This window comes from Amborella trichopoda, chromosome 13, assembly GCF_054954075.1.
Source record: "Amborella trichopoda isolate Santa Cruz 75 chromosome 13, AtrichopodaSantaCruz75HAP2 v2.0, whole genome shotgun sequence".
Classification (NCBI taxonomy): domain Eukaryota; kingdom Viridiplantae; phylum Streptophyta; class Magnoliopsida; order Amborellales; family Amborellaceae; genus Amborella; species Amborella trichopoda.
In genome coordinates, this window is record NC_142348.1 from 23,708,117 (window position 1) to 23,732,246 (window position 24,130).

The 24,130-nt window shown below is 31.6% G+C and overlaps 1 long non-coding RNA gene across 1 annotated transcript; it reads left to right on the forward strand.

The window, feature by feature from the left end:
- Positions 1-8,171: 8,171 nt before the first annotated feature.
- On the forward strand, positions 8,172-9,382 carry LOC148779105 (uncharacterized). The gene is made up of 2 exons (XR_016047660.1): positions 8,172-8,287; positions 8,941-9,382. It is a non-coding gene; the product is annotated as an uncharacterized LOC148779105 (long non-coding RNA).
- The last annotated feature ends 14,748 nt before the right edge of the window (positions 9,383-24,130 follow it).

Below are 24,130 nucleotides of genomic sequence, written 5' to 3' on the forward strand. Positions count from 1 at the left end.
GTTCATTTTTGCCTATAGGCGTTTTGTAATATCTGTTTTATATATATATATATATATATATATATATATATATATAGGCAAGCTTCATATGCTTCCTCGACAAGAAAAAACTTATATACTTCCCCTCATCGAACCCTTCATTCTGAATGGAGGGTTAAGATTGCCCCAATCACAATGTCACGTCACTACACTATTTTATTTTTAATTTGTTTTCTATAAACTATTTTGGCACCAAATTTTGAGCATTCAATCCTCTATTAAACTAGCACTAGTTAAAAATATAAAAAAATATTTTCAATAAAATAAAATTACCAAATACCCCTGAAAGTTTCAAGGGGTATTTTGATCATTATTTTTTATTGAAAAATTATTTTTAATATTTTTTTATAGGTGCATTGCAATGAGAAGATGGCACATACCAAAGTTCATATTCATACAATTTGTATTAAAAAAAAACTAAAAATAAAATACCTTGAGACGTCGGATCTTAAGATCAAATGGTGAGTGGCTCTCTTGATTAAAATTGCACGGCTGGATAGTAGGGGGAGGGAAGCATATAAATCTTTCCCAGATATATATATATATATATATATATATATATGGAAAAGTCTTCCCAACGCTTATAGGCGAAAATGAACAGTGATTTCATCTATGCTCATTACTGTCCAAAGTTCATCGCACGGTCACGATTGTTTAATAGTGTTTCATTTTTCATTTTTTTTTCTATAAATTGAAATGATTTGAAATTTAGAGCGTGTGTATATCTTAGTGAGGCGCATCTAATAAAAATATGAAAAATATTTTGTAAAATATAAATTGACCAAAATACCCCCATAAACTTTCAGAGATATTTTGTCAATTTATATTTTTCAAATTATTATTTTTGTATATTTTTATTAGATTCTCCTATTTTTGATGAACACAAACGCTAAATTTCAAATCATTTTAATTGGAAAAAAAAAATGAAAAATGAAATACTACCAGACAACTGTGATAGTGCGATAAACTTTGAACGGTGATGAGCATAGGTAAAATCACTATTCATTTTCGCCAATATATATCTAGAAAAACACAATGCAACGTCAATAGGCAAAATTGAATAGTGATTTCACCTACTCTCATCAACGTCCAAACTTCATCGCAAGGTCACAATTGTCCGGTAATATTTCAAATTTTATTTTTTTTTCTACAAATCCAAATTACTTGAAATTTGGAAGTTCAAGGTTATTTTGGTTAATTTATATTTTACAAATTATTTTTTTCATATTTTTATTAGGTGTGTTTTACTAAGCTGTACACACGTTCCAAATTTCATATTGTTCTGATTAGTAAAAAAAAATATGAAAATTTAAATACTATTGGACAACTGTGACCGTGCGATGAAGTTCGGATGGTGATGAGGGTAAAACAAAATCACTGTTCATTTTTCCCTTTAAGCGTTTTGTAGTATATATATATATATATATATATATATATATATATATATATATATATATATATATATATATATATATATATGGTCAAGCTTCCTATGCTTCCCCTACAAGATAAAACTTACATACTTCCCCTTATCCAACCCTTCATTTTGATTGGAGGGTTAAGATTGCCCCAATCGCAATGTCACCTCTCTACACTATTTTATTTTTAATTTTTTTTTCTGTAAACTATTTTGACACCAAATTTTGAGCGTTCAATCGTCTAATAAACTCGCACTAGCGAAAAATATAAAAAAATAATTTTAATAAAATAAAATGACCAAATACCCCTGAAAGTTTAAAGGGGTATTTTGGTCATTATTTTTTATCGAAAAATACCCTTATAAATTTCAGGGGTATTTTGTCAATTTATATTTTTCAAATTATTTTATTTATTTTTTCTTAAGATTCTTGTTTTTTTGATGAACACAAGCTCCAAATTTCAAATTATTTCGATTTGTAAAAAAAAATTGAAAAATGATACACTACAGACAACTGTGATAATGCCATGAACTTTGGACGATGATAAATATAGGCAAAATCATTTTTCATTTTCGCTTATATATATATTGGAAAATACCACGCAACGCCTATAGGCGAAAATAAACAGTGATTTTGTCTACCACCATTATCTTCCAAACTTCATCATACGGTCACAATTGTCTGGTAGTATTTCGATTTTCATTTTTTCTCTACAAATCCAAATTACATGAAATTTAGTACTATGGGGTTATTTTGGTCAATTTATATTTTTCGAATTATTATTTTTATATTTTTATTGGGTGCGCTTTACTAAGATGTACACACGTTCCAAATTTCAATTTATTTCGATTAGTATTGGACAACTGTGACCGTCCGATGAAGTTTGGATGGTGATGAGGGTAGGTAAAATCACTGTTCATTTTTGTCTATAAGCATTTTTGTAATATATATATATATATATATATATATATATGGGCAAGCTTTCTATGCTTTCTCTATAACATAAAACTCTACAACATAAAACTTATATTCCCCTTATCCAACCCTCCATTTTGATTGGAGGGTTAAGATTGCCCCAATCACAATGTCACGTCTCTATACTATTTTATTTTTTATTTTTTCCTATAAACTATTTTCACACCAAATTTGAGCGTTCAATACTCTATTAAACTCGCATTAGCAAAAAATATAAAAAAATATCTTCAATAAAATAAAATAATCAAATACCCCTGAAAGCTTCAAGGGGTATTTTGATCATTATTTTTTATTGAAAATTTATTTTTAATATTTTTTATAGGTGCAACCCAATGAGAAGATGGCACATACCAAATTTCATATTCATACAATTTGTATTAAAAAAAATAATAATAAAATATATTGAGTCGTCAGATATAGGATCAAACGGCGAGTGGCTCTTTTGATCAAAATTAGACGGTTAGATAGTAGGGGGAGGATAGAACTTCTATGCTGTAGGGGAAGCATAGAATCCTATCTCATATATATATATATATATATATATATATATATATATATATATATATATATATATATATATATATATATATATCTCACATATATATATATATATATATATATATATATATATATATATATATATATATATATATAAGCGAAAATAAACAGTGATTTCGTCTTGCTCATCAGTGTCCAAGGTTCATTGCACGACCACGATTGTCCAATAATGTTTCATTTTTCTTTTTTTTTATAAATTGGAATGATCTGAAATTTAGAGCGTGTATATATCTTAGTGAGGCGCATTTAATAAAAATATGAAAAATATTTTGTAAAATATAAATTGAACAAAATACCCCCATAAATTTTCAATGGTATTTTTTCAATTTATTTTTCGTCTTATTCTTTTGATATTTTTATTAGATTCTCTTATTTTTGATGAACACAAGCTCCAAAATTCAAATCATTTCGATTTGTAAAAAAATAAAAAATGAAACACTACCAAACAGCTGTGATAGTGCGATGAACTTTGGACGGTGATGAGCATAGGCAAAATCACTGTTCATTTTTGCCAATATATATGTAGGAAAACACCACGCAACGCCTATAGGCAAAAATGAACAGTGATTTCACCAACCCTCATCATCGTCAAAACTTCATCGCACGGTCACAATTGCCCGGTAGTATTTCAATTTTCATTTTTTTTCTACAAATCCAAATTACTTGAAATTTGGAGCTTCGATGTTATTTTAGTCAATTTATATTTTACGAATTAGTTTTTTCATATTTTTATTAGGTTCGATTTACTAATGTGTATATACGTTCCAAATTTCAGATTATTCCGATTAATAAGAAAAAATATGAAAATTGAAGTACTACGGGAAACCTATGACCGTGTGTTGAAGTTTGGATAGTGAAGAGGGTAAGCGAAATCACTTTTCATTTTTGCCTATAGGCGTTTTGTAGCATTTTGTAGTAACTTATATATATATATATATATATATATATATATATATATATATATATATATATATATATATATATATAGGGCAAGCTTTCTATGCTTCCCCTACAATATAAAACTTATATCTTTCCCCTTATCGAACCCTCCATTATGAATGGAGGGCTAAGATTGCCCCAATCACAATGTCACGTTCTTACACTATTTTGACACCAAATTTTGAGCATTCAATCCTCTATTAAACTCGCACTAGCGAAAGATATAAAAAAATTGTTTTTAATAAAATAAAATGACCCAATAACCCCTGAAATTTTTAAGGGGTATTTTGGTCATTATATTTTATCTAAAATTTATTTTTAATATTTTTATAAGTGCACCCCATTTGAGAAGTTGACACATACCTAATTTCATATTCATAAAATTTGTATAAAAAAACTTAAAAATAAAATACTTTGTGACGTCGGATCTAAGATCAAACAGTGAGTGGCTCTCTTGATGAAAATAAATAGTGATTTTGCCTACCCTCATCACCGTCCAAATTTCATCGCGCGGTCACGATTGTCCGGTAGTATTTTATTTTTTATTTTTTTTACAAATCGGAATGACCTGAAATTTGGCGAGTATGTACATATTATTGATGCGCATCTAATAAAAATATAAAAAAATTATTGAAAAAAACTAAATTGACCAAAATACCCTCGAAACCTTTCGAGGGTATTTTGGTCAATTATTTTTATGTAAAGTATTTTTTTATATAATTTTCGAAGATTCCCCTGTTTTTTATAAATACACACTCCAAATTTCAAGCCATTTTGATTTTTAGAAAACAAATGAAAAATGAAACACTACTGGATAATCGTGACCGCGCGATGAACTTTGGACGGTGATGGGAGTAGGCGAAATCACTATTCATTTTCGCCTATAGGTGTTGTGTAGTGTTTTCATATATATATATATATATATATATATATATATATATATGAAAAAAGATAACAATAGCTGGCCAGCTATAATGAATATTGTTATAGGTGAAATGGGAACCGTCAGATTTTCATCATACGGTTCAGAATGCATATCATTATTTTAATTTTAATTATTTTTTTATTAATCGGATCATAATAAATTTCGGACATGTGCACTAAAAAATAAGGTCCACAAATAAAAAATATATAAAAAATATTTTTAAGAATATAAAATGATCGAAATACCCCTGAAAAGTAATAGGGGCATTTTGGTCATTTGAATTATTGAAAATAATTTTTTTAAATATTTTTATATGGTGAGTAATAATGTTAGGTATATACACCCAAAATTTCATTTTAATCAGATTTATATAAAAAAAATCTTAAAATTAAAATAGTAATATGTATTCTGAACCGTATGATGAAGATCTGACGGCTCACATTCTACCTATATACTATTCATTATAGCTCGATAGCTGTTGTAAGGTTTACCTTATGTACCATTCATTTTTGAGATGGATTTTTAGACTAAAGTTTTAAGAACAGGAGATGAATATGAAAAAATAAGTAAATTTTAAAAACTAAAAATAATAATTGTAGTAAGAAAATATTTGGACCATTAATTTTCATTATTTTAGATGGAGCACCTACTTTCATCCTTCTTAAAGATGGATGCTTTACAATTTGTGGACAGCATATGTAGTCATGTGGATCTAGCCCGTAGGAAAACTCTTCCCAATTCCTATTGACGAAAATGAAGAGTAATTTTGTTTACCCTCATCAACATCCAAACTTCACACAGTCACAGTTGTCTTGCAGTATTTTTATTTTTATTTTTTTTCTCCACAAATCTAAATTACTTGAAATTGGAGCATGTGTACATCTTAGTGAGGTGTACCTAATAAAAATATGAAAAAACTAATTCGTAAAATATAAATTGATCAAAATACCCCCAAAAAGTTATAGGGGTATTTTGATCAATTTATACTTTGTGAATTATTTTTTTCATATTTTTATTAGGTGCGTCTCACTAAGATGTACACACGCTCCAAATTTCAGATCATTTCGATAAGGAAAAAAAAAAAATTAAAACATTACCAGACAACTGTGACCGTGCGATGAAGTTTGGCTATTGATGAGGGTAGGCGAAATCACTGTTCATTTTCGCCTATAGGTGTTTTGTAGTATTATATATATATATATATATATTGTATTGTAATACGATGCAACAACATTAAAAAACTATCTTATGACTATTTGTTTGATCCAAATTTTGAAATATACTCTCTTTTCATTCTAATGAACAATCACAAAAAAATAAAACACAACCTATAAAGTATTTTTTTTAGCCCAATTAACATAAGCTGTTCATTTTGGTGAGATGTTTAGATCTAGACTTTAGAAGGATTTTTTCATTTCCAAATTTTTTGGATGGCTTTGTTATCATTAGATGAACAATGTTTAAAAACAAAAAAATGATTTTGAGTTTATAAATGCTAAGATCTTGAAAGTCACAAAATGAATGGTCTAGATTAGTTTTTGGAGGGGACTCATTTTGATCATATCTAGGATTCAAATTGAATTTTGTTTTTTGAGGGGATTGATTATTGAGATAAAGAGACTGTGTGTGCAAAATTTGAGGTCATACAAATACCACAAACATGCTTTTTGAGAAGTGTCATCGCATTGTACTATGATATAACTGTTGCATTGGATCATTGCTCTCTCTCTCTCTCTCTCTCTATATATATATATATATATATATATATATATATATATATATATATATATATATATAGGCAATGATTTTCATGCTACAGTTGTATAGTAATATGATGCAACAAGCTTCAAAAATCATGTTAAGGCTATCTGTTTGATCTAAATTTTGAAATATACAGTATTTTCTTTCTAATGAACAATCACAAAAAAGAAGAATTTGAATACATAACCTAGAAAATATTTTTTTAGCCCAATTAATATAGGCCATCCACTTTGGTGAGATACTTAGATATAGGCCTTAGAAGAATTTTTTTCTTTACCAAATCTTTTAGATGGCTTTATTATGATTAGATGAATGATGTTAAAAAAGATAAAAATGATTTTGAATTAGTAAGGCTAAGATCTTAAAATTCACCAAATGAATGGTCTAGATTCGTTGTTGGAGGGGACTCTTTTTTACCAAATCTTGGATTCAAATTGAACTTGTTTTTTTTTAGATTGATTATTGAGATAAAGAGAATGTGTGTGCAAAATTTTGGGTCATACAAATACCACAAACATGGTTTTCTAGCAGTTTCGTTGCATTATACTATTATACAACCGTCGCATGAAATCATTGCCCTATATATATATATATATATATATATATATATATATATATATATATATATATATGGAAAAGCCTTTTCAACGCCTATAGGCAAAAATGAAGAGTGATTTCGCCTACTCTCATCACCGTCCAAATTTCATCACGCGATCACGATTGTCTGGTAGTGTTTTATTTTTTATTTTTTTTATACAGATTGCAATAACCTGAAATTTGGAGGGTATGTACATCTTACTGAGGCTCATCTAATAAAAATATAAAAAACATTATCCACGAAAAAAAATTTGACCAAAATACCCCATAAATGTTTTGGGGGTATTTTGGTCAAGTTTTTTCTTATCAAATATTTTTTTTATAATTTTCGAAGATTCCCCTATATTTGATAAATATACGCTCCAAATTTCAGTTCATTATGATTAGTAGAAAAAAAACTTAAAAAGAAAACATTACCGGATAATGGTGATCGCGTGATGAATTTTGGACGGTGATGGGGATAGGCGAAATCACTGTTCATTTTCGCTTATAGGCGTTTCGTAGTATTTTCGATATATATATATATATATATATATATATATATATATATATATATATATATATATATATATATATATATGAAAAAAGTTTTCATAGAGTTGAGGCTCTAAACAATGAAATTAGAGCGCACATCAAATATTTCACTAGAAGATGTTGTTTTGATGGCCAAATATACTCAAATTGATTATCTCGACATCAGATACATAGACATGAGAAAAAAATGGATTTCAAGTTTTGAAAATCGCTCGTCTTGTAATGCATTTTTGGACCGTCAATTTTCAAGTTTTCATAGATCTGCTCGATCTATATTCTTTTTTAAGCTTTAAATTTTATAATTAAAGATGAAAACATATTTTAAAGACAAAAATTTCCAATATTGAAACCGCCATTCTAGACATTATTTAAATGTTCGCTCTACTCTCACTGAGGCCTTTCAATGGATGTGGTTTTTGTCCTAGGCCTTGGAAGATGCTAAACCCTAGAGAATGTGAAGTTTGATGGGGGAAGTTGAGTGCTTTAGGAGAGGCGGAATTTTTATGGGAGAGGAACTTGGTGTATGCAAACTCTAGTGAAGGTGAGGCTTTCTCACTTGCATGATGCTGAAAGTTTTGCCAGCTTGCTGATTCACCGCACTGAGTCGGGCAAGTGGAATCAGATCCAGTGGGTTAGTGGTAGAATAAACCGGTCTACCTCTTTAAACATTATCGAGGTCTAATTTATTTTTGGAAAATTATCAGAAATATAATTTAATTATAGTTTAATTGGAAAAAAACTCCCAACTTTCGTAAATCTCGACTACACTTTTTTTCTTTTTTTTTTTTGGTTTTTTTTTATTATCAAAATGACCTTCATGGTAGTCGTATTATCGTAAAAAATATTACGGTATTTTAAGTACCGTAATGTTTAGCTCATTTTATACCGTACTTCAAGTACCGTAATGTTTAGCGCATTTTATACGGTACTTTAAGTACTGTAATGTTTACATTTTATATAGTACTTTAACTACCGTAATGTTTAACGCATTTTATATGACACGTTTATTACCGTAATATCTCTAATTACTGTAGTCAAACGACCAAGCGTTGAAAGGTTAAAAGAGAACAGTGGGGCAGATCTAATGAGCTCCAATTTTGAAATCAATTTCTCGTCGAGTAGATCTTCACTCATGAGTAGCAGTTTGGAAGAGATAAATTCAGTTGATGATGATAGAGAAAATATGGTTTGCAGAATAAGAAACTTGGATAATGGCACTGAATTCGTCATCAATAACCCAAGTGGCAATCGAGTTTTAAGCAGGCTGAGAAGAGTAGGCTCTGATCGTTTGGTCACCATCGACGAATTTTAGAGAGACATTGGGCGTTCTCCATTTGTGCAACATTTCATGCGACGAGATCTTGTCGAGTCTCGCATTTCTATAGAGGGTTTGAAGAGAAAGAAGGGTTGGTTGAGAAGCTTGAGAGTAGCAGCAAGCATTCTGAAGAGGAACAAAGAGGGTGGTAGTTCTAGCAGGTCATGTAATTCTGAAATACTTTTGGCTCATCAAATTCTGCGAACTCAATTCACCAAATGCATCAGAGTGTGAGAGTTCGCCATTGTAAAAAGCTGTGTAAAGAGTTCACACTCTTTAAGAGAATATGTGAAATCTATTACGAGCAAAATGGCGGTGAAATCCATTACGTGTGGGTAATCTAAGCACATCACTTGCCTAAAACAAATCCACTATCTCTTGCCATTCACTCTCCTATGCACATCCATTCTCCTCTCATTTTCCTTCCCTCTTGAGCATATCCATTTCTACTTTCTCTCTCAACTCCACTTATAACCGATAAGTGCTTAAATTATATAAAATTTCCCCGAAATGCTCCCTCTCTCCTATGTACATCTACTTTCTTTCTTTAACTCCACCTATAAGCTCTCTTATGTACATCTACTTTCTCTCTTAACTCCACCTATAACTGTTTAAATTATATAAGATTTCCCCAAAATACTCCCTCTCTCCTATGTACATCTATGTACATCTACTTTTTCTCTTAACTCCACTTAACGGGTAATCTAACTATGCTCATCTCTTTCCAACAAAAAAATCATCTATCTCCCGCCATTTTCTTTCTCACCTACACATCCATTCTCTTGTCATTCTACACACAAAAAAATCATCTATCTCCCTCCATTCTCTTTCTCACCTGCACATCCATTCTCCTGTCATTCTACACTCTACGGTGCATGTCCATTTCTACCTACCTTTGTAACAATTTGGGTCCTAGCCATCATATGAAGCCATCAGCTCTCATATAAAAACAAAAATAATAAGAATAATAATTGGTAATCAAATGAGAAATTACATAACACAATGATAATAAAAAAGTTCACATAATATAATCATCATAAGAGATTAGTAAAAACTCAATTGAAATAACATACCTCTTTACTCTCCTCCAATGCCTCAAATTTTTTTACTACAATTACCAACATTACTAATCAAACTTCTTCTTAATTTTTAACTTGTACCATAAATTTTTTGACTTGTACCATAAATTTTTAACTTGTACCATAAATTTTTAACTTGTACCATAAATTTTTAACTTGTACCATAAATTTCTATAAAAAATAAATAAAAATAAGGCTTATCACAATAAAAACATGTTACTCCAATCATATTATTCCAATGACTTATCATGTTGAAACCAAAGTTTAATCATGTTAGAAAACATGTGATTCCATGTAAGTGCTAAAGACATGCAAAATAAGTAAGAAATGTGATTCCATGTAAGTGCCAAAAACATGCAAAATAGTAGGAAATGATGTGATGATGACTTTAGAATGGTACAAGTTATTATTAAAAAATCTATTCAGAATAGTGATGATGTTATTATTAAAAAGTCTTTTTGGAATGATGTGATGATGACTTTAATTCCGTATTTCAGTAGAATTTTGTGACAAAAAAAAAGAAATGATAGTTTATAAGTAATTGCTCGTAAAATATTGATAATGAATTTCCCATATCTCTTCCAGACATAGCCAAATAGTAGCAATGTATTTACCTGGTTGCATCTAAATACTACTCAAATGGTAACAATCCATTTGGTAATGTATTACGCAAGCAATATATTTCCAAGTATCCAAACGATCCATAAAAGTGGAGATATTATGGTATTACAAGTGGCGTATAAAATGCATCAAACATTATGGTAATTAAAATAACATATAAAATGCAATTGTTACGATACGTAAAGTACATATAAAATGCGCTAAATATTGCGGTACTTAAAGTACCGTAATGTTCTTCAGGGTAATACGACTACCGTGAATGTTATTTTGGTAAAAACAAAAAAAAAACCGAAAATAAGAAAAAATAGTGTAGACAAAGTTTACGAAAGTTTGAGTTTTTTTTTTTTCCAATTAAGCTAAAATTAAGATATATTTATGATAATATTCTTTTATTTTTTGAGTTATTTCAATTTCACTTATTTAGAATGAAAGTCTAACTTTTAAACTGCTCTAAATACAAAAAATTGATGTATTTGAACTGTTCTAAAATTAAGACTTTTGAATTGCCCGAAACATATGTTTTAGTGATTCTAAGCTCAAAGTTTTCAACCAACCAAAATACAAGATAATTAATGTGCTCGGGTAGTTTGGAAGTTAGAAGTTCGAATTGTCTAAATACACCCATTTTTTTGGTGGGTGGTTGAAAAGTTTAAGGCTTTGAATGGGGAAAAATGAGAAAAGAAATATTAAAAAAAGTACAACCCGAACATAATGACCCAAAATACATCGCACAAAAAATTTGATGTTATCCCATGGTCCATATTTTGGCTGCATTATGATGAGGTGTTATTTTTGTTTTTTGAATTTCTTTTTTCTTTCTATATTACCCCCAATATGAAATTTTTACTTTACTTTTTTAAAAAAAAAAAAAAGAAAGAAAAAGAGAAGATGTGAGCATGAAAATTGGACTTTCAAAATTTTCATATGAACCTGAAATTTGGTGGGTCAACATCTCAATGGGGGGCGTCTACAAAAAATATTTATAAAAAATTAAAAAAGACCAAATTACCCCTGAAATTTTTTGGGTACTTTGATTCGTTTATCTTTTCAAAAGTATTTTTAAGTGACTCTATGAGAGTATGGCATGTCCAAACTTTGGTGTAGATATGATATGATTTGTAAGAATAAACTAAAAATAAAATAGTTTTTAGGCGTGATATTTTGATGGGGCTATCTTAGCCATTCATTCGGTTGAGAGAGAGAGGTGGCATATATAAAATCTCTATACTTGTGGTATAAAGAAAAGTTTTATCGAGTGGGTAAGCTTGCTCCACGTACATAAAAAATCCATTGATAGGGATGCAGTGTGACTGGGGTGGAGGTATTATGATGGCGTGCTTGCATTCACTGCACGAGTTTCGTGGTCAAATACCCAATCCACACGACACGCACAGAGGCTCGATCATCTTGAACTCTTAGGGTCAAATTTTAGAAGGACACGGCATTATGGAATTTAGTGAAATTACACTACAAAATACAATCGAAAAATAAAAGGCAAATTATAAATGTCTCTTTAACCTTTCTTTTCTAAGCATGGCCCTCCAATAGATCGTAAATCACACTCCTAATTTCATTTTCTCCCACCCGTCAATGTCAAAAAGTAAGTTTTTTTAGGACTAAATCATTTTCTTTTTAAGCCACGTTTTTCACCCTCTCTAAGAAAGTTGTTTTTGGGTTGGGTCGGCTCTGTATTCAAGTAGTGCCGGTTCGGCTTGCGCCGGTCTGACACATTTTTGTGCCAGACCAACACATATTGGCATCACATTTTGGAATCACGGGTTAAAATGAATGATATTTTGATCTAAAAAAATTACTATTTTTACTTAGGGGATGGTTGCAAAAAAAATGGCGTTGAGGTTGATAGTTTTGGGGAATAATTTTATGCAACAGTTGTATAGTAATACAATGCAACCACACTTCTAGACAACTATGTTTGTAGCATTTGTATTACACCAAAAATTGTACATGCCTTCTCTTCATCCTAATAGTCAATTTAAAAAAAAAAAAAATTCAATTTGTATAATAGATATAGTTAAAATGAGTCCCCTCCAACGTTGAATCTAGACCATCCATTTTATGAACTTTAAGATCTACGCCTTTACGAACTCAAAACTATTTTTTATCTTTTTCAACATTGTTTATCCAATGATAACAAAGCTGTCTAAAAATTTTGAAAAGAGAAAAATCATTCCATGGCCTAGATCTAGACACCTTAACAAAATGGACAGCTTATGTTGATTGGGCTAAAATAACACTTTCTATAATGCATTTTCAAATTTTATTTGTTTGTTATTGTTCAATGGAATGAAAATAGTATGTATTTAAATTTTGGGATCAAACAAATGGAACTAGCATTGTTTTTGAAGCCTGTTGCATTATAATGCTATACAAACGTTGCATGATATCATTGAAAGTTGGACTATGTGATCAAGCGCGGTATATATAAATTAAAATTTTTCTTTTTTTTTATTCTTACACCAATAAAACCCCTCACAATGTCCAAATACAAATAAATAACTCTTCAAACAAATAAACAAAAGAAGAGAAATACGATTCTCACTTACTATATCTATTGAATACAATTTCTTGAGTCAAAACCTTGACTCATTACTTTAAGGGAATAAAAGAGCCCAACACAAAATTGGGAATAAAAGAGCCTAATACAAAATAAAATTTAAAAAAGTAAAATTGCTAGAGATAACTTCAACCGGACCCCACACATATTCTCCTCTTTCCAATGGTGCTCGGGATCAATGATCGGTCTCTTGATTCTCTTACTTGTAGTAAAATTCTCTCAATGGCATATGGATCTTGATTTTAGTCTTGCTCAAGCCCTTTTGGCTTAACCTTTAGAGAGATGAGATATAGAAATCAAAGAGAGAGGGAGATATCTACTAACTAGAGGATCCTCGACTTTGCTACTTACAAACAATAGATTCAAGAAGTTAGGGCTACGCCCCTTTTCAAACCCAAGAGAGATCAACTAGGTTGAAATGCACCCCTTAACAGACTTAGAGAGAGCGAGATGATGCTCTAAGTTGGGGCGTGCCTCCTTTAGAAAAATCTTGGAGAGAGACAATTCTTAGATAGAGATGTGTAGAGATTTATGAGGTGGGAGAACCTCTATTTATAAATTTTATATGCCTTAGGATTTGCCATAATTAGCATGATCAAATCTTGATTGTCGATCTCATGAGACTTGTAGGGTGAGAGATGTGAGACATCCATTCCTTTGATCCACCATCAAAATTCAAATGAAAGTTACCATCAAGATTCAAAGGAAGGTGCTAGAACCTTATCTTCCCTTTCCTAAACCTATTCCCGTCAAATCTTTAAATAATGAAAATATATTTCTTACTTTCTATTTTAGTATATCCATTTCTTATTTCTTGAATCAAACAATCTTGATTCATGAGACTTGTTAAATATTTCAAATATTTCAAATATTTCATTTTATTAGGCTAACGTCACCCAAAATTAGAAAACCAACTTGCATGAGATAATTATCACCTTATTTGGTGATCAAGTAATCCTTACTTGTGGGGTGTGCCACCCCTTGGTGGCCTCTCATGGGCCCCACTCAATTACCACATGTGTAAAATGGGATCCCATATTTTATAGAGGGTCCCACATAATTATAGAAAATACAAAATTTGAATTTTACAATTTTAAATCTCATACGTATATTTAAAACATTGGAAAATTACTGTCTTAATTCATAAATTCAAATGAAAACAAATGAAATATCAAGAGATTCACAAAAATTTAAATAAACATTCTAGAAATCATATAACCTAAATTAATTAAAATTAAATAATTTTGATGGGAATCGGATCTGTCTAGGCCTAAGAATTTATCAATGCGAAAAAGCACTCCACCTTCAACTGTGTATCACGATCAACCTAGATTTCTTAAATTGACCCAGCAGTTCCCATAATCCGCAGTCCATTGCAGAAGCTTATGATTGGACCATCAAAGTCAACCAATAGACTAAAGGATGCAATCTCAGCCTATGGATTTTAGTTTCTCCCCTAAAGACAAAATCATGGTCCATTAGACCATGATGCAACCACGACTCAATTGTGCATAGGGGTAATCTCTCGCACATGTACACGCTTCACTCTCAATGGTGAATCTCAATACAACTATCTATGTATATATCATGTGAGGATATAACGATGAGGTTTTAGCCCTATCTCTAGAGGTTATTCATCACATACAAGGTTCATACTATCCCTTAGCTCTCATCCAGACATATTCCGACATTACCAAGGGCTAACTCACTAAATTCTTTTCAATTACATCCCTATGCCTAGGTACCTTGGGTTTTTCAAACTCGCCTGGCCTAGTACGTCGAGCCTAGTCTGAGTATCAGCAAATAGCATTTGTCTATTATGGTTCACACGAGACCATACTCCCACTGAGTTTATGTTCCACTATATAAAATGCTTTTACGAACTCTCGTAAGGCCTTTAATGACCACATAAACCCAACATCTCCCGTTTGGCCTTTGAAGACCTTAGAATATCTCTTTCTCACTTTCTCATCCCCTTAATTACAATCTATCTCTCAAGCATGTTTCACTTATTCTCTCTTATTATATTAATCATGATTTTTTCCATCAATCCTTTCACAAAGCATTTATGAAGGCAGCGCTTATATCTCTTTGCTGCTAGAATCTCATCTCAAACGTGGTCATAGTCCATCTTTCATGTCTCATTGCGAATCACATACTTGTTGTCGCAAAAGATCATCACATACCCTCATCGCATGGGGTCGTATCTTCAAGAGCTTAAAGCAATTCTTCAATCAAGCTGCTCTCTTCTGCAGCTATACAACTAGCGCCATGCATCCTGGTTCCATAGGTGAACAATAATATATTGTTCCAGCTGAACCATCAAACACAAGCAGGCTCTCTCATTGGAATATTGAGTTCATCTGGATCTTTCATAGTAGGATACTTGTATATTTGAATATCCAAGTAGCTAAAGATAATCATACGATTGTTAACATCTCCCACTTCAAACATAACACATAAGAAATGTTATCTCAACATTCTCATGCTTATGTCATGAGTTAGTATCGCAAGTCTCATACCAAATAGTAACTCAATGCTCATTTGGTTTCACAGTATGAAAAACCTTCTTGAATAACAAAGGTTCAACCACACTAATCTTCTTGGTAGTTTACCCATACAAACCAAGTTATCTAATCCACACAGCACATATCAAGGAGACCTAGCAAGATGGCCATCCTATGATATACCCTACGGTTTATAGTCTTAGGCAATCGAGAATTCTAAAAAACTCAAAACCAGGTCACATAATCGGTACTATAAAAACATGAGTTAAGACATGCAGGTATTTAAAAATAGTGCATAGATTAATGATACCTTTTCATATGTACATAAAATACTTTCAAGGCCCAATGTTTTTTTTTATATATATATTAAAACTCTTGACATGGTATATTTTCACAATAAAACTTAGGTTTTTCACAAATGATCCAATTTAATTTTAAATATATGCTTAGTCTTCATAAATCATTTTGACAGCATTCACCTTCAATTACTTACTAAGTCATGTTTATAGCCTTAAAATAAATCATAAAGTCCATCTTATAATTTTATCCAAAATAAAGCATGACTAAAGAATGATTATCAAAACCTGACAAAACACTTCTTATTGACAAATATGAAGATTTTATCATGAGATCATCATCACATGCAACACATCATATTATTAGACATTATTGGGGGATGGTCATTAAGACCGGATTCCATCGGAACACTCTCTTTGTGCTTACATATTTGAATGAGTCACACTCATCTCTCGTCTTTCATACTTAAGCTTATAGTCCTTGATCAAACCACATCTCCATGTATCACTACCTTATGTATTTCTTAAAAGCACAAGTAGGTACTAAAAGACAAAGTATTAAAAAAAACTGGCTCTTTCAAACTTCTTAGTTATTTCCTAATGTCATACACTTCATACATATTCATAAAAAAATAGCCAAAATATAATCAAAGAAGTATATAAAGAAAAAAATAAAATGTTATTGAATCATCTTTCCCCATATGACCTTACCATGTAATGTGAAATAGATTTCATACCTCAAAACCATGTAGTGTGATACTTAGACTTTCTTGATTCTTTGCTTTTACGTGTTGACGAACTTTTATGAACTTGAAAAAGAGCACACAACTGATGAAAAAACACTTGGTCAACATCTTTTACACGTCGATGAAGCATCCACCTCTTCGGCCTTTGGATTCTCTTATACATATATAAAGAAATACTCTTCTTCATCATATCTCACAAATTTTTGAGTTTTAAAGTTTCTGTGTTGTCACCTAGTCTCTCTACATATCCCTTCATTGTGAAGAAACCAAGATGTTTTTATATGCATTACAAAATAGTGCTCTGCTCCATCCCTAAATCACACCATTTAGTGGGTCTTCGATTTAATGACATTCACATCACAATACAATTTTCATAGTAGAAAATCAAGTTGTGCACCTCTCAATAAAATAAATGTTTATCTTAATACATAAATGATTTCTTCCTGAAATGTTTTTTTGTTGAAAACTAGACTCAAACCAAAGCATAACATCATGGTGTAAATCCCAAGTAATATTTTCTTCAAATAAATAAATAAATGACATTCACATCATAAAATATATCATACTGCAGAATTCCAGGATGAACATTATTTAATAAAATTGCCTTTCCTCTTCACCTTCATGGAGTTTCCCTTTCAAACCTATTTTGTTTGAAAGTACACACAGAATAACAACAAATATATCTTTACAGGCCTCATATCACTATGTTAAGTATGCTTAATAAATATAAATATTTACATCTCAATGAAAATACACCAAACTATAAAAAATTCAAGATGACCTCTCTCCAATCCAAAATTTCTATTTTTTATTTCCCATGGATATGTCTCTCTCAAATAATTTATATTAGAAATTAGACTCAAAATGACAGTTTAAAAACTTGGTGTGAGCCTTAAAATATTTTGTTAATAATAAAAATAAAATCTTGACTTCTAAATCATTAAAACGATTTTTATTGCAGAAAATAACACTTGCACACATTTGAATAAAACGACTATATCTTTCAAACCACAAGGAGCTTCATGAAACTATTTTTGTTTGAAAGTAGACTCAATTTGATGAGTTACAGTCAAATTTTAACTAAAAATAAAGTCATATGGTTGGTGTTTCACGGAACTCAATGGACAGTTCCTGAATTTTATATGGTCAGAACCAATGGTTTAAAAACCGGATCGGTGACCCGGATCGGGCTTTTCAAAAACCGATCCGGATCTGCAAATCGACGATCCGGATCGGCGAATCGGCGGTCCGGATCGAAATCGGGTGAATCGGTCAGAATAAAGCTTCAAAAAAATCCGAAAAAATTATTAAAATTCATTATAAATATTGTTTTTTAGGAATTCAATAAAAAATGAGGGTACTCCATTAAGAATTTTCATGTTTTTGGATGAATATGCGAATATTGATATGTTCTTTCCCTGCATGAACTGCCATTCAACATTTAATTTACATCACACAAAAGGATAAACATAAAATTATCATGGAATAAGTATATCAACATACATGGACTACAATAAAGCATAAAATTAATAACATACGATCTAAAAATAAAATGATAGACGACGTTGTTGTTCTTCTTGGTCACGCTGGTGCCATTGATTGAATTCGTTTGACAATTCATTGATTCGATCTAAAAACGAATCATCGATATTAGCGGGCGTCTGACTATTCCCAAATCCCTGAGTGTTAGTGTTTTGTTATGTTCCCAGTCTAAAATCCCCGAAGCTTGTCCATCCTTCATGCTCACCTGCACTGTCGTGCTCATCCCTACACTGTTGCTGTTGGGACTCGATATGTGAATAATATGGCTGGGATAGGGTGGCCTCAGAATCATCATCTCTCTCATTTTCTCTTAGACCCCCTTCCCACTCTCCCTCATTAGGTGCAATATCATCGACATATTATGGATACATTGGCTGGCTGCTTCCTCTTTCATGCCGCTCATCAGTTTCTTCAATATCTTCATCACCGATAGCCTCAAGGAACGCTCTCTTGTGCAACACGGGCTCCTCCTCTTCGACTACCCATCGGTCTGCTGTGTCTGTGACAAATATTGTGTCTAAGTCTATCGGCCCATAGTCTTCAAGCTTCCTTCTTATTTGTCGCTCTCTGAGGTTTAAATTATAATGAACGTAGACTAGTTTATGAAGCTTCTCAGAAGCGAGTCGATTCCTTCTAGTAGTGTGCAACCATTGGAACGTACTCCAGTTGCGCTCACAGCCAGTAGCAGAACATGTCTGGGAGAGCACCTTGATTGCTATCCTCTTTAGGTGAGGTGCATCAGTACCATATATCTCCCACCATTCAGCTGGATTAAAATGTAAAAAGCATTGTAAGGGCAAGAACAATTCATAAGATTAAATATATGAATAAACAAAATATTAGCGAGGGGATAACCTGGATCCATCATAGTTCGAGAATTTCTGGCAAGTCTAGTTCCGAAAGATCCTATAGCATCCCTATACATAGCAAGCTAAAACAAATATATTACGTTTTAGTGCATTATTCCTCACAAATATAACAACTCAATGAAGTTCTTACCCAAACATTAAATAATACCTCTTGTATTGCTGCTACTTGGTTTCGATGGCTTCTCTCCAACCTTGCAATAATGTATCTGACCCCTTCCATAATCTTGTGGGGTTGTTCAGGTGTCAAATAGAAAAATTTGGGTTGAAGTAGTAACCTAAAAAATATATAGGTAGAAAAATGTCATTTACAATTTCATAAAAAAATGATTTAAACTGAAATATTGTAATGATATAAATATATATTTACCAGCATAATGAATTGGACGTCCGAATTTGGTGTTCCACCTCTTTTCTATAATCTCGATCACTTTGCTAGCAAAATTACACTTCTCCCCAATAGCTGATTTTGCCCTCTCAATACCTTCATAAAGGATACCCATGGTAGCTTTCTTATCAGCATCCACCATTCTTAACACCGTGACCAAAGGGGCAGTGGCCTCTACAACACTGGAACATCGAGACCAGAACAGCCTATTTGAGATTATGTTATCCACTTTTACACCGGTACTGGACTTCGAGAGGCGGTCATTTAACCACTCTTCACAAGTAAACAATCTCTTTCATGCACCTTCAGATTGTCGAATGGAGTCCACAGCTAAGTAATCGGTCGCAAAGCGGGTTATGGCAGGCCTAATTATCTCTTTTTTCTTAGAGTGTTCTCTAAACAGAAATAATATTTTCGAGTGGTTGTATATAAATCTCGACACCAACCTTGCTTCATCTAGAGTCTCCTTCACAATTTTGATCTCACCGATTTCCTCTAACATAAGATCGATGCTGTGTGCAGCACACGGGGTCCATACTAGATGCTTTCTCTTATCCATCAACTTGCTGCCCGCAGAAACACATGCACGCGCATTGTCCGTAATAAACTGGACTACATGCTTATCCCCCACCTCCTCCACTATCTGATCATATAGTCGTACGTAGAAGTTTGCATCCTTCTTCGTCCCTGATACGTCTTTGCTAGACAAAAAAGCTGTACCTTTTGGGGAATAGGCCAAGAAGTTTAAAAACTCCTTTTTGCTAACTTTATTCAACCAACCATCACTCATGAGAGTAATTTCTGTCCTTGGCCAACTCTGTTTATATTCTTCAATCCACTTTTTAACTTCCTCTACCTCTTCGTCTAATATTGGCCCACTGAGCTCATATGCCGTCGGGGGTTTTACCCCGGGCCCGGCTCTCTGGATTGCACTAACCATAGGTGGAAAATATGGGCTATTGGCTGCATCAAAGGGAATCTTTTTATCGTAGAACCATTTACCAACATATCTCCCTAACATGTTTCTTGTACCTTTAACCATGCCTTTTAAGGTCATCTGTTGTGACTTAGGCTTTGAGAGAAATGGGTCTTTACGAACATGACCTGCAATACTGGCACTCCTAGGTAACTTAGAAACAATTTCTTCAACAACTGATTCTTCTTGATACATATTGCCACCAACCTCTCCATACATATTTGAGCTGGGCCCGCCATACATGCTCGAGCTGGACCCGCCATGCATATCTGAACTAGGCCCACCATGCATATCGGAGCTAGGCCCACCATGCATGTCTGAGCTAGACCCACCAGGCATTCTAAACCCACATTCCCTCTGATATTGTTCATGTAAACTCAATCTTGTGGCCATGTCCAGCTCATTATTATATTGCTATTTTAGGTCATAATTATATTGCTCTTCTGTATCATTCCTGCTTGATGGTGTATATAAACTAGCTATCTCCTCATTCATCCTATGTTTGGCAATTTTTTTACCTTTGCTAGCATTAAGAATTGCCACCATCTGTTTTTTTACATTACTAGGGACACTAGTGCATGCAGAAACTTCTCCCTTAACCCCTGCCAAGTGTTGCTTGAACCTATGTACCCCACTACTTATCACTCTTTGACAGTAATTACAAATAATTTTGTCTTTCTTGTTGGGATCAAGTCTGACCCCATGTTGCCATGCAGGGTCTTCTGTAGATCTTGACATGATTCAATTGTTTTAAGATGTAAAAAGTTTAAATTAACCTGACAGTTCAAAAAGAAAAATAATCACCATATGTAGTGATAATATGTTGCGGTAGTTCATGTAGTCATATTCGTTGTTATTTGTTATTGCAAAATACCTTTTTTGACAAAAATATTTCGTACATATCAATTACAAACATTTAGAATAATACAAAATGCAAGCTCCAAACATGGCTACAACTCAATTATCAAGAACATACATTTTTTGCATTAAAAAATTAATAATAAAAACAATTCTTCAAAGAGCCGGCTAACATCAGTCATTCCAACTTAAAAATCCATGAACAACAGATAAAAAAAATACAGTTTTGTATTGAAAATATAATAACATGCATTTTTTTGCATAAATAATCCATCAACATACAATTTTTTCAACAAAAACTTTAACAATAAAAATTTAAAATATGGTTTAATACCTCATGATAATTAAAACCTTGTCACGATTTTCACATCTTTTCGGAAAATCATCAATTTTCAAAAAATTCGATCATGAAAAAAAAAAAAAAAAAATTACAGCAAACTCAAACAATAAAAATTAAAAATTAGGTTTAAATGTTTAGTACATCATGATAATCAAAACTTTATCACGATTTTCACATCTTTTCGAAAAATCATCATTTTTTAAAAAATTCGATCATGGATAAAAAGAAATAAAAAAAAAAAAGTACAGCAAATTTTCAAAAAATTCGATCATGGATTAAAAAAAAAAATTAACAAATTTTCAAAAAGTTCGATCATGGATTAAAAAAAAAATTCATAAATTTTCTAAAAATTCGATCATGGATTACAAAAAATTCGATCATGGATTACATAAAATTCGATCATGGATTACAAAAAAAAAAAAAAACATAAAAAAACAAAAAATTCGATCGTGGATTACAAGAACAAAAAAAAAACAATTCCATCATGGATTACAAAAAATTCAATCATGGGTTACAAAAAAAAAAAAAACACAAAAAATTCGATCATGGATTACAAGTAAAAAAAACAAACATTTTGATCATGGATTACAAAAAAGTCGATCATGGATTACAGAAAATTATATCATGGATTACAAAAAATTCGATCATGGATTACATAAAATTCGATCATGGATTACAAAAAAGTCGATCATGGATTACAGAAAATTCTATCATGGATTACAAAAAATTCGTTCATGGATTACATAAAATTCGATCATGCATTACAAAAAAAAAAAACAAAAAATTCGATCGTGGATTACTAAAAAAGAAAAAAACAATTACATCATGGATAACAAAAAATTCAATCATAGATTACAAAAAACTCTATCATGGGTTACATAAAAAACAAAAAACAAAAAATTCGATCATGGATTACAAAAAAAAACAAACATTTCGATCATGGATTACAAAACATTCGATCATGGATTACAAAAAATTCTATCATGGGTTACAAAAATAAAAAATAAAAAATAAAATTCGATCATGGATTACAAGAAAAAAAAACAAACATTTTGATCATGGATTACAAAAAATTCGATCATAGATTACAAAAAATTCTATCATGGGCTACAAAAAAAAAAAAAAAAAAAAATTGTTCTTCACAGAGTCGTTTTACATAAGCGATTTTAACTCAAAAATTCACCTCAAAGTGAATAAATTACATCCAATTGACTATATTTTCTGATAAACAACAATATAAGAAACAAAAACCTAAATTTTTAACACATTATTTCTAATATATCATGAAAACAAAATCAAAAGGCGGAAAAAAAAAAAAAAAACAACGGAATTTGGTTCCGCAGACATCTCACTGTTCATATCAAATTTCTTACTGTAATTGACCAGATTACGTAAAATTGAAAATTTTAAATCATACTAGACACAATAAAGATTAAAAACCCTAATTATTGAACTCATTTTGTTCAAAATATGCCATGAAATAAATCAAATGGCGGAAAAAAAAAAAAACCCAAAGTTCTTACCTGTTTTTGTGAACCGAAGCCTTCAATCTCCAAAAAGTCTGTTTTTCTCAACGATTATCACAAATTAGTAACAAAATCTTTTGATTCACAGCTTTAAGATCAATATGCCTACAAATTTTGAAAGATTCATGCCCTATTTGGCATGAAATTTCAGAAATGGCCGAAACCCTAAACCTCGAATTTTTCTTGATCCAAAAACAACCAATTTTTCCACCATTAAATCGTTAAAAAAGCTGAATAAAGCTGTTTACAGCCTGAAAAACAGATCACGTGCCGAAAAAAACAAAAAAAATTATCAAAAAATGACAAATTTGAAAAAAATCCTTGAAGAACACTGTACAACCCGTGTTCTTCACGGACTCGTCGATTCCGCACAGTGAATCGGCGAGTCACTGTGTGGAATCGTCCGGTTCTCTCTAGAACCGGACGATTCCCGGTTTTTGAACCGATCCGGTCCCTTTTTCGTGAATTCCGAGTCGAACCGGGCGAGTCCGGTTCGACTCGGCGATTTTTAAAACGCTGGTCAGAACTAACACCATTAATTGATGAGTCCATAACTCTCAATTCCCCCAGGATCTCCCATTGAAATTGGAGGTCTTCCTCTAAAAAATACATAATATCATTGAAGTATGTAACAAATAAATACCTTATTATCTTCTTCATATCATTGCTTCAAAACAACACAAAATACCTCATTCTACAGACTGTCTTTTCAATGATTGAACATGCCAATAATTGAAAGTTGGACTATG